Source organism: Phalacrocorax carbo, chromosome 11 (assembly GCF_963921805.1).
Source record: "Phalacrocorax carbo chromosome 11, bPhaCar2.1, whole genome shotgun sequence".
Lineage (NCBI taxonomy): Eukaryota > Metazoa > Chordata > Aves > Suliformes > Phalacrocoracidae > Phalacrocorax > Phalacrocorax carbo.
Window position 1 is genome coordinate 21,135,358 of NC_087523.1, and position 20,421 is coordinate 21,155,778.

Below are 20,421 nucleotides of genomic sequence, written 5' to 3' on the forward strand. Positions count from 1 at the left end.
CGTTTGCAGTCCTGGTGCCCGCACACAGCTGGTGCGGAGCGGAGCCAAGGCAGCAGTCGCTACTTTCCCCTCCGTTCTTCAGTGCTGCAGGCAGAAAATAAAGTTTTGTCACACTGGCACCCATCCCCGAGCTCACAATGGCTCTTCTTTCCGTCTCTTTCCACTTTTTTTTTTTTAAGTATTAATCCTTAAAAACTGGGAGTCCATCAGGAGAGGAGGCTGCTGTTAACCCATGCATCGGCCAGAGCCCCAAAGACAGCACCCCCCAACAAAATTGTGGCAGATCCGGATTTTGCTCTGTAGGGTCAAGCTCTGCATGCCGGCAGATGCAACCGGTCCTGGCAAGGAAAACCCACGGATTTCTCCAGGGAAAGACTAGCAGCGTGGGGAGCTGGGCAGAGGCGGCTGGAGGAAAATCTGTTCATCGCAACGTGATGATTTGGGCACTGCTGTGCGAGATGAGGCTGGAGCTTAACACAAAGAGGCTTTCCACCTGCTCAGCACAGACTTTTCTCATCCTCCACCTCCTGCTCCCACATTGGTTATTGGCAATAACACGAGGGGACACCCCATGTCACTGAGATGGTGTGGCATCTCAAATCCCTATTTATGTGAGCGCTGGAGGTGCTACCCAGGAATTTCCTCCCTTGCTGCTGCTGTGGGAATGGACAAGTGGTTAACTGGGGTCCCAAGCAGACCCAGAGTCTGGAGGATGACTTAGTGTTTGCACCAGGCTGTGAGAACTCAAATGGTTTTTGTCCTTGTAGGGAATTGGTGTTGTCGGCCTGGCTTCTGCACATGACGAGCAGGTTTTTGAACATTTAATGCAAAAGTTCACAGTAGGACAGTTATATTTTTGGATCTCACAATGAATGAAAATTTGGCAGAGACAGGCAGAATTAGGATGGAGGAAATCAGACAGGGCTCCACCCCGCACCCCTCCAATTTGTGGGACTTTTGATATTGAGCATTGATGCCTTTTTTCTTTGCACACAGTGGAGCTTTGTGACTGGAGGTCCAAAGAAGGCATCAATAAAAACAGTGCTTAGGAGGCCTTTGGGAGAGACGCATTTCTTCCCAGAACCACTCTAACACCCCTCCGGGTGTCACTGGGGAGGGAGAACCCCCACCCTGTCCCTTTTATGTCACACCAAGTGCGAGATCATCCCAAATTCCACCCAAAATATACCCCTGTGGGGAGATGACTGCAAAACCTCCGTCCAACCAAGAGCTCTGCTCCACACCCATATCCATCAGATGCACCTTGCTGGAGGGGAAAAGGCCTGCGATTAGATTGCACCGTATCCTTCAAGAAGAGCTGCTTTTTGATAAAAAAAAAAAAAGATTAATTGCTGTCCCTTCTGGGCAGATCACGTGTATCTGCAGCAGCGGCCAGCAGTCGGAGCCGTTCGGTACTCTGTGGCTGAGGGGGATGAATCAGTAGAGTGGAGCCTGGTAGTCATCCGAGGGAGGAAAAATCTCTCATATATGTATATACATACATAGATATCTCGAGCTTGAAACCGATTTTCTGCTGCCCAGAGGGCACCTGTTTTACATTCAATGACCCTTAGCAAAACACTCTGAGATCTTGCACACTCCTGCTCGTGCCTTCATTTGCATTTGGTGTGCGCAGGCCGGGACGCTGTGTGGGTGATGTCAATGATGCCCCAGATAATGAGGTTTCATGAGGTTTCATTAAGAAACTCTTTCTCTGTGGCAGCTCAGTGACAGATTTTCCCTGGCCTGCAGCCGGGTGAAAGCAGGTATAAAACACACAGGCCTTTCCCCAGCCAGCACTGCAGTCAGGAGCTCCACGGAGAAGCAAGTGCCAATCTATTAAAAGACGTTGTGCTTTAAAAGATAAACCCAGCTCACATTGCAATTTCCAAGGTGACTCTTTTATTCTCGAGACACAAGCTGAAAACCCTTTTGAGGGGAGCTGGGTGGGATGCAAGAGGAGCTCATTCCTCCTCTGCCTCTGCCCCTTGTAGCTGCTCCCCTGCGGAGGGGTTTGGCCTGGGAAGAGAAGATGCTGCACTAACATCTGCTAAAGCCTCAGCAGGTTTTAGCACTGCTTCTCATTTAAGGTGGCGTTTGGCTGGCTGCTACAAGAGCGGCTCTGGCCTCATAGTCTTGTTTGCTGTCCGGGCAGGTTGCCATGTGGGAAGGGGTCAGGATATGCAAAATCTCCTCCAGCAGCACTACAAGAGGTTGTAAAATGTTTATAGCCCCAGCGAACCATGCAAGACAGGGATCTGTCATGATGCAGGCACTTCACTTTCCCAAATAGAGGAAGAAATCAGCATTTAAAACTGCAGAGCCTGCTAAAGTCTGCTGTTGGGTGAGGTGCTATCGGGCAAGCGCTGCCAAACGCCAGGTTCCTCCAGTTCTTTATAATGGCTTTAAATATCGTGTGGGGGAGCTGGTTTGTTTTTAAGCCATGCCATTGATCCCTCGGACAGAAGTGGCCAGGAGCATCTCCCAGAGGCACCGCAGCCCGCGGCAGTGGGCTAAGGGCACGCTGCAGCCCGCACTCGTGGGGGTACGTCGTTACCCGAATAATCCCATCAAAACCCCCCGAGTCCTCCGGGAAGCCGCAGGGCCTGCTTGAATGAGTAAAGGCAGTGTGTGGTGATGGAGAGCAGCAGAGCCGAGCTCCACAAGGTGAAGGGGTCACTTTCAGCATCAACACAGACTCTGGTTTTCCACAATATACCAACCCCATTCGCATGCAATATGCAAATGGTGGCCACAGCCACAAAACTATTAAAATCAATAATTTCCTCCCAGCTAACACAATTATTATTTATTTGAGACTAATAAACACTAGTTCTCACGCTGATGATTTTGGTCTGAATAATCCACTCACCAACACATTCAGAAATGCACAATGCGACAGTTTTCACGTGTGAGATTTTCATGGCGATGTCTTTAGCGCTTGTGGTGAGGCCTTGGCCCCACGTCCCACAGTCACATCGGTCCTGCCCTATGCGTGGAGCTCCTGGAAACCCCCCCACTCCTCGGTGTGCCTGGCGCCATGGGGCAGGAGGCACCGTGGGTTACACCATGCAGTGACAAAGTGTGACAGCGGAACCCACATGGTCTTTGCTGTTGTACCTGAAAGGTACAACAACAGAGGCAAAGCCCTGAAAGGTGCTTGTCCATGTGCTGGGGTTTCTGTTCTCGCCCACCATGCCCAGATTTGCTTTCACAGGGATGCTCACAGTAGCCTTGCTCTTACCCTGGGCCTACATAGGACATGGAGGGGCTGGAGCGTGTCCAGAGAAGGGCAGCGGGGCTGGGGCAGGGTCTGGAGCACAAGTGTGCTGGGGGGCGGCTGAGGGGGCTGGGGGGGTTTAGCCTGGAGAAGGGGGGGCTGAGGGGAGCCCTTCTCGCTCTCTGCAGCTGCCTGAGAGGGGCTGGAGTGAGGGGGGGGCTGGTCTCTGCTCCCAAGTAACAAGTGACAGGATGAGAGGAAACGGCCTCAAGTTGTGATGGGAGAGGTTTAGATTGGATATTAGGAAAAATATCTTTACTGCAAGAGCAGTCAGGCCCTGGCACAGGCTGCCCAGAGAGGTGGGGGAGTCACCATCCCTGGGGGGGTTCAAAAGACATGTAGATGCGGCACTTTAGGGCATGGTTTAGGAGACATGGTGGTGTTGGGCTGACGGTTGGACTTGATGACCCTAGAGGTCTTTTCCAACCTTAATGATTCTATATACACATATATGTGTGTGCATGTGTACATGCATACAGAATACACTAGAAATTACCACTCTTCTGTCAGTATTTAAAAAGCATCCTCGCTGACTTTGCGTGTCTCTGGCACATCAGGAGGCAGCCCCGCTTCTCTGGGCGCTGTCACAAGATATGCCCCACAGCCGGCGCAGGGGCAGGTGCTGGCCTGAACCACCACCTCCTGCCCCATTCCCACCAGCTTTGCTCCCACACGTGACCAAAGATCCATTTCCCTCGCTATCTAGGGCACACTGGGGCTGTAATAAATGAACTGTAAGCATTCAGTCTATACTGAGTGTCTTGAACTCCCAGATTACTGAGGTGGGAAACAGCAGTGTGGCCATGCACAAAAGCCCATTTCCATTGGGACGGGACAGCCCCAGGAGCCCAGCAGGTGGCCTGGCTTTGCTGCGGGCGATGCCAGACCCCAGAGCAGCCCCAGCGAGGGGGATTTGCCTGCGCTGCAGCCCCGTGTCACCCATACGCCTCCCCCACTGCGGCAGGAGCCGCTGCAGGGACATGGGGCCCTGGCAGATCCAGCACCCCTGATCACCAGCATGGTGGTGGCCTCCGGGCGTCCCTTGTGGTCCACCTGATGCCACCCCAAGAGCACTGGCCCCATGCATGCAAGTGAGCAGCGTTTGGAGATGTGCAGGTGCTGCACTGTGCCGGACACCCCCGACCCTATTTTGCACCACATCCCCCAGACCAGCTGCTGAGTAATGTCATTGCTCTCCCGGGAGGTGCTCACTTTGATCGAGGTTTTACCTTTGAGCCATCCCCTTCAGTAGACCAGGTAATTCACTGCCTTTGGAATGCAATAAATTTGGATACGGGCTGTCTTTAGTTACAGACCCAACCAAGAGGTTTGGGCGTATAATTTATAAAGGACTGTAATAAAACAGACTGCACAGTTTATATCTTAATAAAACTGCAATGCTTTGTGTCTGATTTTATAGACAATTTTTATTAACTTAGTACCTTTGTACCAGAAAGGTCTGACAGGTTTCTTATGGCTGAGGGCTCTCCTGAGCCATCATGTATGTTTCAAAGAGGATCAGAAGCATTTAGTGCCTGATAGCGGGAGATCACAAACCCCTCGCAAACCCGTCGCCTTCCCAGGGCCGGGATGGAGCTGCGGGGAGAGGGGCCATGCCGGGGAAGCGCTGCTTGCTGCCCCTGGCTGCCGGCCGGCTGCAGGCGAAGCCTGGCATCGTGCGTGCAGGACAGCTGGTGCCTGAAAGCACCGGTAATTAGAAATGGTTTGCTAACAAATTTCATTCCAAGCCATAATCAGCAGTACCCGAGTACCCGTCCCAAGCATCCCTCTGCCCCAGGTGGACCACCTCACGTCCAAGAATATTACCAAAAAATAAGAAAATAAGTCCTGGGCTATGCTTTGTAGCTGTGCCAGAGAGGGGTTTCCTTGCTGGAGTGTGTGTGGGTGTAGGACAAGACCATGGCAGCCCCTCGACCATGCTGCGGGTGGGAACCCCTTGGGGACACCCCAAGAAGCCACCATGCCCAAGCTGACCGTCCCGGTCTCTCCCTCCAAGGAAACAAAGTCCAGGTGAGAACAACGGCTCGCAATGTGGTTGCCTTCCTAGCCACACTTTGTGCCCAGACCTGTTTGTCTGCTACTAATTATCCAAACGATTTGCATCTTCTCTAGGACTCGGCGCAACTCCCCTTTGTGAGTGAACCGCAACCTATTTTTGCCTCGCTTGTTAAATTAATTGCTTCGGCGGCTGAATATCTGCAGCACTGATTTGGAAGCTGCAGGACGCTCTTGTATAAGGCCCTGCACCCTCTGCTGCGGCCGAGGCCACGCGACAGCGGGGAACCAGCCTCGGGAAGCTCTCCCATTGGGAGTGGCCATGGGGTTTATGTTGTTTTTCCTAGAGAGCCTTCATCCCAATGCACAGCTCCAGCTGGCGAGGATGGGGCAGCCATCAACGTGCACAGAGTCAGTACAAGGTCCGACAGTTAAAGCCGGTGGTTTAGCTAAGGGATTGTAGCATCTTCTGGAGCTTCGCTAACAAAAAACTGGAGCGAGGGACGAAGCAGGGCTGCTTCAGGTGTGCAATGCCACTGCTACAAACTGCTCCCAGCAGAGGCAAGTCTTATCCCTAACTCATCATTCCAGGCTCATTTTCCTGCATTCATGAGAAAGCAAATACAGATTTAAAAATAGTCATTAACAGCATCGGTGGTAAATATTTAGCACAGAAACCTTGTACTTTCTCCTCCCTCTGTTTCCCTGGGTGCATGCTCAGTGAAGGTGAGCTGGCAGGAGAAAGCGCAGATTAACACAGGTCTTGATGGATCATTTTAGTCTCTTTATTAAAGCGTATTTATATCTGATTCATTCATGCCCTGCTTCAGCTGTTTCACTGCCTGAGCCGGCCCTGGCCCAGTGATGTGTGCTGGGTTTTCCTTTTGCAGTGGGGTTCTCAAAAGATTTAGCACCCCATGGGTAAGGCCAAACTCTCAAAAGCTGTGTCTGGGACACAGTGTTAGGAGTCTCCTCAAAAAACCGCTCCCATGAACAGGCGCTGACTGCTGAGAAATGGGGCCTGGCTAATGGGGGACTGTAGCTCTGGCTGCTTTTCCTAGCAGAAGTTAAAGGAATTTGTGTGTCTAAGATCTTGGGAGGCCACAACCTGGAAGTAGCTTTTAATGGTCGGAGACAGTCTTGAAAAGTCCCTTGCAGACCTTATCTGCTCTGCACCTCACTGGTTTTTAATTCCTGCATGAGCTGCTGGCTAATTCAAGCCAGAATGGTGGCTTTCGTTCATTCTGTAATTTTTGTCTCCAGATGACACAGAACAGGTCCACATTCAAACCACCAGGACAAGTTTTTGCATGACACACATGCCTGCAGTCCTGGAGGATTAGATGAAGGACCACATTTCCATCGCTGTTGATAGAAAAACCCACCTAGTCGGCTTCCCTTGGAAGCAGCACAGAAATGGGGATAAAAATGATCAAAACAGACAGAGAGGCTGAGAGGGCAATGCTATGAAATTAGAGCATCCAGGGGAGCAGGAGATGAAAAGCTGACCAAAGGGGTTTCAGCCTCAGAGGCAACTGGTGGACTCTTTTAGAGAAGTTATGATGTCTGCAGAAATTCAGATTTTCCCCAAATAGTTGGAAGCTGCTCCTCCGCTGGCCCAGGTGCTCCCCATGCCCCACGGCAGTCGGACGGCGCGGGACGCTCGGGCGGGATAAAGGGATTTTCCTGCAGCCAGCGATGAGCAGCTTCTCATTTACCCACTCAGGCATGTTCAGTGCTAAAAAGGTAGCATCCAGCTTCAAAACCAGAGTGATGTGGCCCACACGAAGAGATCGTTCCAGTGGTTTGCTCTGCACTTTCCTGCATGTAGGACAACACTGACAGATGTAGGAGGGGGGTGGTGGGGCCCAAACCCCGACCCCCATCCCAAGGCATCAACACCATCATTGCCAGCTGCCAGAAGACAGAGCCAGCGTCCTTCTCCCTTGTAATCCAGGGTTAAAAAAAGGAAAAAAAAAAAAGGAAGAGAGAAACTGAGTTCTCGTTTTGTTGCCATAGCAGCCTTCTGGATTATTTAGACTGATAGCATTTGTAAAAATTCAACAAAGGGTAGAGGTTCTCTTGGAAATGGGAGCAGATGTAACGTTGCGTGCCATATGCCCCTGGGAAAAAATCTATTGGCAAAGGCAACATCATCAGAACGAAAGCCTAATCCATATTGTGCAGTGCAAAATGTCACTTTCCCTAGATTACAGGGTAGAGCTATATAGCGGAGACAATTACATTCACATATATAATTGCTGAAAGACGTTCTCAGCAAAGAGCCGAGCCGCTGCTGCGAGAAGGTGGGCTTTTTCTCCCCTCCAGAACTTGATGAACCGCCATGTGATACAAAGAAAAGGTTGTTAACATTAAAAATTAATTAACCCTCACACACAGCTTAATGGAACTCACTCCCGAGAAATCCTGCCTGCACAATAGATGAATTATAAGGGTCCCTGCGAGAGCAGTGAGTAATAGCGCCCTTGGAAAGCCGCTGGCTTTATACCCCAAGCTGCTGCTGCAACAACTGCTGGAATAATGACGGTGCCTCTCGGTGCACCAGAGCTAACCAAAGAGCTGCTAAAAGGGCTTTGAAAGATGCTGGCGTCCTGATGGTGCTTCGGGGAGTTATCCTGAGCAGAGATCGGGGCAAAAGCCTGCCAGTGCCGAGGAGGGAGGAGGAGCAGGAGGCGGCGAGGAGTGGGGAGGCTGTGGGTGGTGGGGGGCTGCAGCCTCACCCCATCTCTCCCGAAAAGCACGGCCGTATCTCGGCTGATACTCTGGTCGTGTCAGAAAGGCACGCGAGGGCTGAAGCAAGGCCAGCCCATCCAGTACTTGGGAGGATGGAAGCCCGGTGGGGGGACAACTGTGGTTCTCGGGGGTCTCCTCTTGTTTGGAACGGGTGGTGATGAAGGAAGCCCCGGGCAGCTCTGGCAGCTGCCTGCCCCTGGCGTTTCGCACCAGCACCCTCAGGGGGCAAAAATTCCTCCGTTCCCTGAGGTTTCTCATTGCTGGTGTTTGCCGGAGGGGGGTGGGGGTGGCTGAGCCCCTCCCTTCAGTGTGCTCTTCCAGGCTCTTTGTTGCTCAGAAAAAGGATAAAATTAATAATTTTCCTAAAAGGGGTAGAAAATTGTTAGCCATCAGATTTTTTTTTTTGAACAGGAGGCGATTCCCTGGGATAAATGAGAAGTGGCAGTGGGGAGAACGGTGGTGCTGGTTTTCTGTCTCAGCTGTTGGTGAGGGCAGGGGCCTGTCCCAGTGCCAGCGGTGGCCGGGTTTGTCCTCCCCATGCCTCCACCAAGTCCAGGCACCACCCTGGGCACCCATGTTTTGGGGGTATTGAGCTTTTTTTGCTGTCTGCTTTCAAGGGAAATGCTTCTGCCTGCTGGAAGTTTGCAGTTTGGAGTGTAACTTCGGCACCATTGCACCTGCGCCTCCGCAGAAGCAACCGCCTCACTTCTCCAGGACCCTTCTCCGAAGCTCCCATTGCTGGAGAGGCAGATAAGCAAGAGCTCCCATCACCTCTCACCCACGATGCGATAATCAGCCCTTCAATTATTGAATGCAAATGCAAATATTTTACATCTCACCAACAAAATAAAAAAATGGGTGAAGCAGCAGAGCCTTATCAGCCGGCGCTGCGGAGCCCCACCACACGCCTGCTCCCTCCCCATTGCACGCACTGCACCCGGGGCCATTTGCTCCCAAACCAAGTCCTCTGACGCCCTGTTATCATTGCAAATCCACCCGCTTCCAGGCATGACGAGATTTCACCCCGGCACGCAGGGAAATGTGAGCCGATTGGGGCTTGCGGAAGCCAGGCGGAGCGGTGGGAAATCCCAGGCGACTGCCGCGGCCGGCTCCGTGCCACCCCAGGGGCATCGTCGTCCCGTGTGTGGTGCTGGGGGATGAAACGAGCCTGGCTGGGAAATCAATAGCTGTGCTGAAATTATCAGTCTCCGCATGAACACAGCCCCGTGTCGGCTGAGCGCGGATGTGATTAGTGGCTTTGTCCTACATGTGTATTTATAGGAATCAATAGCTATAATCTAACCCGAGCACAACTTAGCAAAGCCTAATAAATCTTTTTTTTTTTCCTTGGAAGAGACAAAGAACAAAAATTTTCTTGCTGCATCCTGAGCACCCCAAGCAGAGGGGTCTCTGGCTCCACCGGGTGCCACCAGCACCCCATGGGTCCCCTCCTGCCCCTGCAACCCTGGAGCAGTGGGGGAGCAGCCTGGCATCTGCTGGGGCACCACCCAGGGTTGGGGGGCAGCCAGGAGAGGAGGTGACCAGGACCCCTGCCATGTGCCAGCATGTGCCTGTGCAGCAGCCAGAGGAACAGACCCTGCGCAGCCTTCCCAGGGGCTCGCTGAATGCCTGGGGTTTTGCAGGAGCTTCTGCTTTGCTGCAAGTGACCCAAATCCCAGTTTTACTCCCCCATTTTCACAACTGCATACACTTTTCCTAAAAAATTATCATTTGGAATGAAGACACCACAATAAAATACTGCTTCAGTTTGCACAGGCATCGAATCAAGCGCTGTTGCACAGCTCTCACCCCAGGTCCACCCTCTAGATGTTTCTTTCATTATAATGATTTTTGGGGCCTGGGTTTCACGCGAGCAGCGTCCCCAAATGCAGTGTCAGCCGGAGCCATGCAGAAATCAGGGACAGCCTTGGCAGCTTGGCAGGCTCTTAATGTCCGGGGATGAATAAAAGATAAATCCCCACTTGGGTGGGTGAAGAGATGAAGCTGCCAGTCGACATGAGGTGAAGGAAGGTGGGAAACTTAGGGATGAGCAGTGAGACAGACCTGGGGAAATGATCACGGACACTACGGAGAAACCTTTTTCCTTGCAGCAAAAAGCACCTTTTCTCCTGCTTCAGCTGCTCGGATGCATCCTTTCACGCGTCTCTTCCCAGGGATGCAGGGCGATGGCAGCATCATAGAGGCTGACAAGTCCTGGCAGAGCAGACCCCATGGCCTGGGATCCAAAAATGCCACCACCACCCCGCTGCGGGACCTCACTTCCCGGGGGGGCAGCTGCAGACCTGTGGGAGGGCTTTCGTGGAGCCCCGCCAGCATCAGGCAGGTCTGAGGGATGCCAGGCAGGCATAGGTGGGCTGCCTCAAATCCTGCCGGGCGCTAGGAAAATATTGAACTGAATCAAATCAGCTCAGTGAAGCGACACGGGGAGCGGAGGTCAGATAAAACTTCCGCAGCATTTCCTGGAAATGGGGGCACTGAAAGGGCAGGGGGTTAAGCTGAGGATAATTACACAGCTTGTCCCCAGTACGTATATTAAAAAAGGATATGTGGATCATTTTCTGCAAAGGAGTAGGGGGAGACACTGGAACTCTTCCTCTGGCCCTTGCAAAGCTTTAAACAAGTGGAAGACCCTCAGGAAATACTTTCTTTGGTGGGTTTTACTCCTTTTTTCCAGCTTGGGAGCCAGCTATGCACACACCACCTCCTCAAATGGTTTTTGAGCTATTTCCATGTCCTTGTGCGTAAATAGTGCTTTTAACCCGCTCACCTTTAGCAAGTGACCTCTCTGATGGTGCTTTTTGCTAGTGGTCAAGGAAAATCAGATGTGTCTCAGGCCAGGAAACACCTCGGGATACACCGAGCTGGACACCCCCAAACTGAAGATGCTCATAGCTACCACTGGGGCACAGAGACACCCACTGCTCTCATGTGCTTTCCCAGAGTTAAAGGGATGCTCTGTGAGCTGGAAAGCTGCTTTTTAATTAGAATAATGAATTTGCTCCAAATCATCATCTCTAACTAGGAAGCACTCCCCACTAAATGGCTTTTCCATTTGTGGGGCAGGGCCTGGGGTGGCCCCACGCACGGGCAGGCTGTGCTGGCAGAAGGGGTCACATCCAGAGGAGGGGCTGGTGCGTCCCTGGGGCTTGGTGGGCACCGGGGGCTGAGCCTGACCCAGGGCACTGCACCCCCATCAAGCGATCCTTGGGGTGACCTGCCAGAGCAGCCACATGCGGCAGGGCTTAAAGGGCACTATTGTCACTTATTTATCAGATCCTTATCACAGAAGGGACTCTTAAATGTCCAGGCCTTAGTGCTGCTGCTCAGGCAGCCGCTCCATGCCATCCCAGCGGGGACATCCATGCTGGCAGTGTCTGACCTCGCAAGCAGCAGTAGTTGCCGTGAGGGGCCGGGGTCCCGGGAGGAGGCTGAGGCTCCTGGCAGCAGCACTGCTGTAGGAGCCGCCTGGTACCCAACGCTTGCAGTGGTAGCAACGCGTTTCGGCGGTACGACGTGATTAGGAAAATGATGCGCGACACCACCTCGTGTGCCTACGGCTCCGATGGGAGCGGGGGGGTTGACGAGGAGCCTGTCACCCCTCGCTTGCTGCTGTTGCAATTTAAAAAAAAAATGAGTAAATCAGAATGGTCATGTAATTACAGCAAATGAAGACATGTGTTAAGCTGGAGCAGTGGGGAATAATTATTTGCTATCCTTCAAAGCCCAAAATCAAACAGAAGTGGAGGGGAAGCTGGCTGCAGGAGGGAGCGGGGGATGCCAGCCCAGCTCCCCGCCAGCCCCAGGCAGGGGTCGATCCCACCCTGTCGCAGGACACTTAGGGCACTGGCACGGGACCAGGCACTGGCAGCCGTGAAGGAGAAGCAGCCACAGAACCAGGCGACTTGGTGCTCCCACGAGAGCCGGTGCCACCTGCAGAAGGGAGGGAAGGACACGGCTGGAGGCACAGGGAGGGCAGAGGTAAGGAGCCAAAATATTCAGGACTGGTGCGCACAGAGCTCCTGAGACACCCCAGCAAAGGCGCTCTCCCCAGCGCCCGTCCCTGCGCCTGCTGAGCTCTGGATAGCCCAAAGACAGCTGAGGTGCATTTAACAGGCCCCGGCGCCTTCCTGGGGTGTCCGTCGGGACGATAGATCACAGCCTCAAGCCGCAGCCGGTATCAGCAGCAATTCTGCCAGCCTGAAGGCCAGCAAAAATTACCTCCTGTGCACTTCCCAAAAGAAAAAGTTGTTTCATTAAATAACTAATCTGTGAAAAATATATATCATGTTCCTCTCGAGAGGAGAGAGCCACATAATATTTGGGCTCATTTTGGCAAGGTACCTTCAGCGAGCGTAAATCACTCGTAGGTTAGTTAACGTCTCTTCCAGGGCAATTCTGCAAGTTAAGTGACAAAGCTTCCCCTCATCCTGAGGGTTTTTAACTAAACTTGTAATGAATCCGGGTATGTTAATGTCTTCTTCTTGTAAAGGGCCAAAGCAGCTTTACTGCCCGGAAGCCACTCGCGGTCAGTGCAGAACATCACTCGCTGCTTACCTTGTTTTATCCTCATATATTAATAAATAATTTTTTTTTAAAAATCACAGAAAGGAATGAAAATTTTATTAGCCATGGAAAATGATGTCATTTTTTGATGCACATTCAAAGCAGCAAATTAGGCATCTGCTGATGCTTTTCCCTTTACTGTGTGAAGAGGACGGGCCGCTGGATACGGCCTCCGGCGGTGAGCAGGGGCTGAGCAGCAGCACAGGAGGGAGGGAGGGAAGGTCGTGGCCACTCCACCGGGCACACGCCAAGCATGGACAGGGTCACCAGAACCAAAGCACAACAAACTCAGAAATGCCCAGAAAACTCTGAAATCCCCCAAACTGGCCCCCTGGTTTGTATCTGCAATAGCAATGGCACCAAGAGCTGCTGGGACTGGGAGACTGGGCGCAGCCTTCTGCCCTGTCGCCTCCCGGCCCCGCGTCAGCTCCCACCTGCATGGCTTATCCCTGCTGAACTATCGAGGCACTAAAGATGAAATGCTTCACAGGCTGCTTGGGAGCAATTTTAATTCACGGCGTAACTATCTGAAATGGCAATTATGCGCTTGGCAAGACTCAGACACAGACATCTCCAAAATCCCATCTGAAGGGGAGGCTGCTGAGCGCCGCAGCCCACGGCACCCCACGACCACCCCGATGTCCGGGGAAGTTTTGCACCTTTTGTGGCCAGAGGAGGAGGACAAACGTCCCTGTTGGGTTCGAGCCTGGCTCTGCTCACCTTCACCGCAAGGGACACAGCCACCTCTGGGGCAGCGGTTTCCCCTGGGATGGAGGAACCCCCTTCCGCTCCTCAGCTCCATCGGCAGCATTTTGCCTGTGAAATGACCGTGGTTCTATAAAAAGATCTTTATGGACTTAGGCATGTTTTACTCATGTCTTAAAATCTACAATGTAAAATATCATTGTTTTTAAGCCAGCTTGTAGCAACAATTCTCCACGTGCAGGGCAAGGAGCCAGGGCCAGGGCTGCTCCCCCTGCTCCTCACCCCTGCAGAAATTCAGATAAAAGGGGGGAAAAAAATCCACCAGCTTCCTACAACCAGGCTCAGCAAAAGCAAGGCTGTGCTGTTAACACAGGGAGGTGATCTTACAAGCTGCTGAAATGTTTTCTCCAATCGACTAATAATAAAAGCTCATTTCTCTAGGCTCGTTAGAGCTGCGCTGCTAACAAGAGCTGCAGCGAGGAGGGGACGAGTGCCTGCCCCGGACAGGGGCAGTTTCTCGGCAAGGCTGGCAATGCCTCTCACACCACATACAGAAAGTCCACGTATCTCTGTGATGCATTGGATAAATGATGGAATACGTCCTTAAAAATAAACGCTGTCAAGGAAAGCTGTACGATGAAGCTGTTGGTGATAAAGGAGTTATGAGAGAAGGGGAAATTTGCCATTCAAAGAAAGATAACCTTACAAATATGCTGTGTTCCTGCCACGAAAAGAACAGAAACAACCTGCTCCCTGTTCTCCCACCTATCGGTCCCTTTCAACAAAATCCAAGGTTTGCCGCAAGCTGTGCGAGGCTCATAATTTATCGGCTCGTTCCCAGGTTCAGCTGAGGTTTCGGTAGGAGCTTGCTGAACTGTCGCTGCCTGCAATTAACACTTGCAACTATTTTTATAGCGGGATCTGGGCTGGGTGTTTGAAAGTCCCTGGATAGAGGCTCAGGCGTGCGCTGCAATGAGTGCGGCTTTGGGGAGCACGTTGCCCTGACTCTGCGGGCTCCTCCCGGCCTTTCGTCCCCCCGATTCTCACTGAACCCTGGAGAGCTGCAGAGCAACATGGATCGGTACGTGGGTAAAAGGGAATCAGGGCTCAGCTACTCCTTTTATCTGCAAATCTTTGGTCTCAGCCTAATCCTCAGGCACTGCCCAACTAGGCACGGTAAAACCAGGGCTCAGCCTGGTCCTTGCTGTGAGCACAGCCAAGCCTGCTTCTGCCCTCTGAATGTCATCACCAGAATAGAGCGGTCTGTGAGTTCAAGCATCTTGAGGTTGGAAATTTGTCCAAAAAAGCTTCCAGGTGTTATTTGTGCTTCAAGAGAGCCAGCCTAGAAATGGGGGGCTGGAGCCAAAGGGCTCTGCAGCAAGCTGAGGGGGGAAAGGCTTTGGGGTGTGCTGGTTATGAGACCTCCTAGAATGGAATAAATGCTTTCAGGAGCAGAAGGAGGCTGCATGGAAGATAGCTGAGGAAGGCTATGAAAAGCTATCCTAAGGACAAGATCCTGATTTATTTTGTAGCTGAATAAATGCAATATGGCTTCATTGAGCTCTACAGCATTACTCTGGGTTCCTGTAGCCCAGCACATGCTGCCCGCTGCAGATACAAATTTGTCCTCCGGTGACATGTCCATCTCTGCATGATCTGAGATACAAGACACTCTCCATAGCAGAAACAACAGTCTGGACTTGAAAGCTCTTGAGCTTTGAAGTCTAAAGCTGAATATACCTTGGGCTTCCCGAGGCCATCTCTGCTGGTACCAGAAGTCTGCTGGTGTCACCTGGGCTATGGTGAGCATGAAACCTACAGTGATGTCTGGTGCTATCGCCCAGGCTGAGGATGTGGAGCACACATTTTATTAGCTAATTCCTGGAGTGAAGCATGCGTAGATGGCAGGTCGTCTTATGGGTCACAGCCATGACAATGACAGTTTTTGCCTCTTTCTTTACTGCAGGGTCTGCAGACCCAGTGATCACCCACCCTGCCCTGAAGGGTACTTGCTGGAAAGCCATAGTCATCCTAGCAAATGTAAGTCAAAAAGCTTTCAGTAGAGGGTTTGTTTATTTTTTTATAAACCCAAGAAAAGCTGCTTTGCCAGTGGAAAGAGGCAAAAGCGAAGTCCCATGGGACGGGAGGAAGGTCTTGGGGCTGCTGTGGGCATCGCTGTTCCAGGCACTGGCCTCCAACAAATTTAATTTAGGGGGAGGAGAGGCTATTTTTGCATTTGCAGAAGTATTTCACCCCCCTTTGGTGGTAAGAAGGGGCTTGCTCTCCTGCCTCAGCAGCTTTATTCCCTGGAAGATGCAATTGAATGCTTCTGCTTTTTAAGCTGCTTGGGAGAATGGGGATAATTAGTAATGAGGCACACGTGTTAAGAACATGCAATTATAACCCATTGGGTTATAATTTATGTCTTATCCTTCTGTGCAAAGTAATTAATATAGTAAAAGATTATTTATACCTAAGTGCCTAGAAGGCAACGTTAGCTCTGCAGCAGTGATGAAACCCAGCTAAAGGTCTGCGCCCTAAAGAGGCCGGAGGCTGGAAAGCCAGCAAGGACAAGGAGAGACACACTTCAGAGGAATTCCTGATTGAACAGAACCTGATGTTTTGGAAAGCCTCCTCTTCTGGGCACCTTAAAGCGGAGGCAAAGTGCTGCTGGCGAGCAGGGGGGATGCGCCTGGCTGGTCCCTGCTGTGCCCACCCAGGGCTTTCCTCTGCTCCCAGTGCCTCTCCTCTTAGGGGCAGGGGCTGCCTGTGCCCTGTGGGATGGGTCCCTTGACCCTGATGAGATTTTGGGCAACAGGACATGGAGATGTATTACAGAATAATTTAGAGACCTTATTTCCCATGTGATAGCCACTTTTCCTTGTTTCCTGGCCACAAGCCTGGAGCAAGCAAGGCAAAGGCTGGCCCATCGGCAGGCTTCTAGCAGCCACCAGCAAGGCGGGGTAGAGCAGAGTGTGGAGCAGCTGGGACAGGGGACTTCAGCCAGCCACCAGTGCCACTTGGAAAGGAAAATGAGACCAGATCTCAGCTCTAAATACCATCACGACTATGTCTGTGCAACAGTTTGAGCAAATTAGCAGGGACTGATTTTTTTTCCCTGAGGATGCACAAGCAGTTGAGACCCCCACGATTTAATGAGTTTTTGCTCCTCCGCTCTGTCCTGCAGCTGCGAGACACAGCATCTGTCTGACGTGCACACTGAAATCGCTGCAAACTCCTACCGGGTCACAGAAATAGGGAATTGTTAACCCTCAGTGCCCCAGGGAAGGCTGCAACATATGCAGGGAGCTCTGGCACAAGATTTCCTTGCCCTGTCCTTGCTGTTTCTGGAGCTGCAAGCCTCTGGGACAGAGGCTGAAGGCAGCAGGGATGAACGCAGCCCATCCCCTGATGAGACCCCCCTCAGTGGCTGCTCAAAGGCAGATTTTGTTTGCCTTGGCTCTCTGTTTCCATGGCAATTCGCTCGGGAGCACCGCTGCAGAGGGAGCATCCACAGGGGATGTACCTGGCAAGAGCAGGGACAGGCGGGCGAGAAGACGATGCTGCGTCCACCCCGGGCTGCCCTCACGGGCCGGCACTCCGGCGGGCTGCTGGTGGGTTTGCCCTTTAAATTACAGGGAAATAGCGCACGCTTTGACTTCATTGTTCCCATTCCAAACTGCTGCTTTTCTCTTGTGCTGGTGGGATTTACAGCTCCATGTTCACCCCAGCTCCTGCCAGGCTGGTTTCTCCTCTAAGCTTCTCGCCTGGGCACTGGGGAGCTGTTTTAACCAGCAGGTCCCAAACTAAAGGACCAACCGCCACCGCCAGCCTCCGGCACGGACAGACCAGCCAGGCAGGAGCAAGGGGATGGGCGTTCAGGTGCCAAAATGGCTGAGGGGGTTCACCGCTGTCACTATCCATGTCTATCTAAGGCAAAACCTGGTTGTTCAGAGAGCCAGGTCTGTCTGGAGCAGCCGTAATGCTGCTGAGGATGAACGCGACGTCTCCCTGGGGCTGTGGCCCCATGCAGAACCCCTCAGAGGAGCTCAGGCAAGAGACCTGCAAGCAGGATGTCTGCAGGTCATGCAAACAGATTTGTGTCTACTTGAGCTAAGAAAAAAGCCTCTGCAGGAGGTTTGGTGGCCAAAGCTGGCGCAAGAGAGCTTCAGCTGAGCCCTGTTGGGGCAAATGTAAGAAGCCAGGGTATTTGCAACAGCCCCATGGAAAATGGAACGCTAGAGAGGTATTCCAGGGTTTGGCATACAAAATACAGCTGTACCAGGAAAACAAACCTCAACAGCAAAAGCCGTATTTTACACCGCTGTACCCAGCAGCACTGCTGCGTGAGAACAGAGCTCAAGCTTCTGCCCAAAATACACTTGCACAAATAGTCGTTCCAAGAGGTGGTGGGTTTTAGCCCAGTTTGGGAAGGAGCGGAGGTTTGCGAGTCGCTCAGCGTATGCCCGTGCCTGACCTCCAGCAGTGCTGGTGCTTTCAACCATCTCGAGCCCTGCAAGACACCCCTCTGGCATGGGGGCTTTGCCAGCGCTGGCGGCAGGATCCTGCAGCAGAGAGAAAAAAGGGACCAAAAGGTGTCTGTCCTGAGACCACTGGCACAGTGCAGGCTGACGGGGCGGCCCCGGGAGGGCTCGTGGCCCCCATGCAGGTGGAGGCCCCCCCCCCATGCCCCAGCTGTGCAGGACCCTCCCCTACCTCCCCAGCCATGGGCTGCTGCTGCCAGAGTGACCCCGGGGCAGGATGGACACGGATGGGTGCACCAGGGAGCCAGAGCTCCGGACCAGAGCTGAGCATTTCATCCCTGCAGCAAAAACAGGTATGAGAAAGCAAAAAATAAGTCATTTGCCAGAGGCACCCTGGTGCCAAGTCCCTCTGATAAATCTTTCTGTACTTACACTCACCACTTCACTACAGTACAGGAGCTGCTCTGGCTCTGGCTAGAGGTCTGCACGGGGCACTAAGATGGCCCGCAGCCATACAGTAGGGCTGAATTTGCACAGAAGGAGCCCATGGGACAGCCCTTCTGCAGCGGGAGCTCAGGGCCTGCTGACAGGCTCCGGAGCTCGGGGCAGACAGCTGGGGAATAGCCGAGCCTTGCTTTTATTTTCTGGCACAGCCTATATCCAGAGCAATTGCCAAGAACCCTTTGACAGTCATCAGCCCTCCAAGAAAAATTGGATTTTTTATGGATGTGAAGGATTATTACCCTTCAACAATGCTGTAAACGCTCAGGTGTCGCTGCTGATGTCGGTGCAGATTAAACAGCCGCGTCCATCTGGCCACAAGTCTGCCTTGGCATAACCGGCCCCGGGATGCGGCGTTGGACTGATGAGCACAGGCGTGAGCATCTTCACCTGTCTGAACAGCCCTTGCTTCTCAGCCTGGTCCATCGGGCTCTCGGAGCTCATCGGTCCCACGGAGCCACTCAGTTTTTGCCTTACCCCATGGCAGCAAGGCCTCATGTGTGCATACATCTCATCTGGGGTACTCGTGCTCCTCCTAAAGGTCGCTGTAATGAATTAGGGGGATTACTTCTCCCTTCAGGCAACGTGAAAACTTGGGGAGGCCTCGTGAAATGCGTAAAGCTCATTCTGCAGGGAGAGATGAGCATTAAGCGGCACAAGAAGGATGTGACAAACACTAGCAATGAAAATCGAATTTTAAATTCCTTCTGGCACTGTAAAGATGGGGAATTCGGCAGCAGGCTCTCAAGGACCATGGCTGGGGGTGATTTATGTTGCTCTGTGATGGAGCGGGATTTGAAGAGTTACAGTCGCTCCCTCTCCCCCTTCCCTTCTCATGCTCAGTCAGGAAGGATGAGGCATTGAAAGCCATCCAGCTCTGTATAGAGTCTCTGTTCAGCTGCTGCCCTGGGCTCAAGAGCTGCTTGACAGTGCTGGTGGCCATGGGAGGTGCTTGTCGGCAGATGCTCTTCACTACTGCTTCCAGAAATTGTATTATAAAATATAATGCAAAGTGCTGTAATGAAAAAAGAGTAAAGAGAGCCCTCCAAACACTGCTCTGACAGCAAACACCTGCTCTGAAGGCCACATGGGCCACCTCCTTGGGGCACGGGAATGATTTGTGTTGCTGGAACTCAGTGCTGGTGTTTCTGCTGGAGATCAGGGAGCCCTGAGGAGCTGTTGCTGTGTGATGCTCGACCCTGATATTGACAGAATTCAACCCAGGAACATTTGGTGTCTTTCACCGTCATCAGAGCTGGATGGCGATGGGGACTTCAGTGTGCTGATCCGGCCAGTGGAGCATCCCTGGTGCCAGTGCAGTGCTGGGTACCCTGCCCCGCCTGAGCGTGTGAGGGGAGGACCTGAGCATCAAGGGCATCCCAGCCCCTGCCCAAACTGGCGTGTCGCTGGCTCCTCTGCCCGCTGGGGTGAGCAGCCTCGGTGCCACCCTCCCCATCAATGACAAAGCACCTTCCCCCCACACTGGGAGGTGGATCTGCTCCCACCACGGCCTCACTTCCCACGAGCGCTTCTGCGAGCGAGTGTTTTGGCAGGGCTGTGTGTGGAAATGGCAACTTTTCAGAAAATACTGCAGAGCGTTCCCATTTTTCAATCCATAATCACAAATATTCCCCACGAAACCTGTTGGGTTATGTGAAGCCAGCTACGGATGGAAAGAAAGAGAGTCTCGTTGTGGCCATTCAGGTGCATCCTCAAATGATGGGAGGGAAAAAAGGGAAAAGCATCTCCTCCTCCCCCTGCCCTGGAAAGGTGTCCTTTGGACACAGGATTTCCCTTTCTGTCCCCAAATGCCAGCCCCGGCCGCCCGCCCTGGGAGCCTTGCTGCCATGCTTGGCTCTTGTATACCTTGCAGGGGAAAAAAAATGAAGGCTCCCACAAGGACTCACCTTTCCTGAGCCTTCGGGAAGGGGCAAAACACCCGTCTCGTCTCCGGCGGCAGATCACAGCCGGCGCTGTTGGTGAGTCACTGGGCCCAAGCGGCGAGACTGGCTGTGATGGGTTCACCCATAAAAGTTATTAAATCATCGCTCAGCACCAGGCCTGACGCTTCCATCAGGGCGGCTTTGGTCCCAGCTT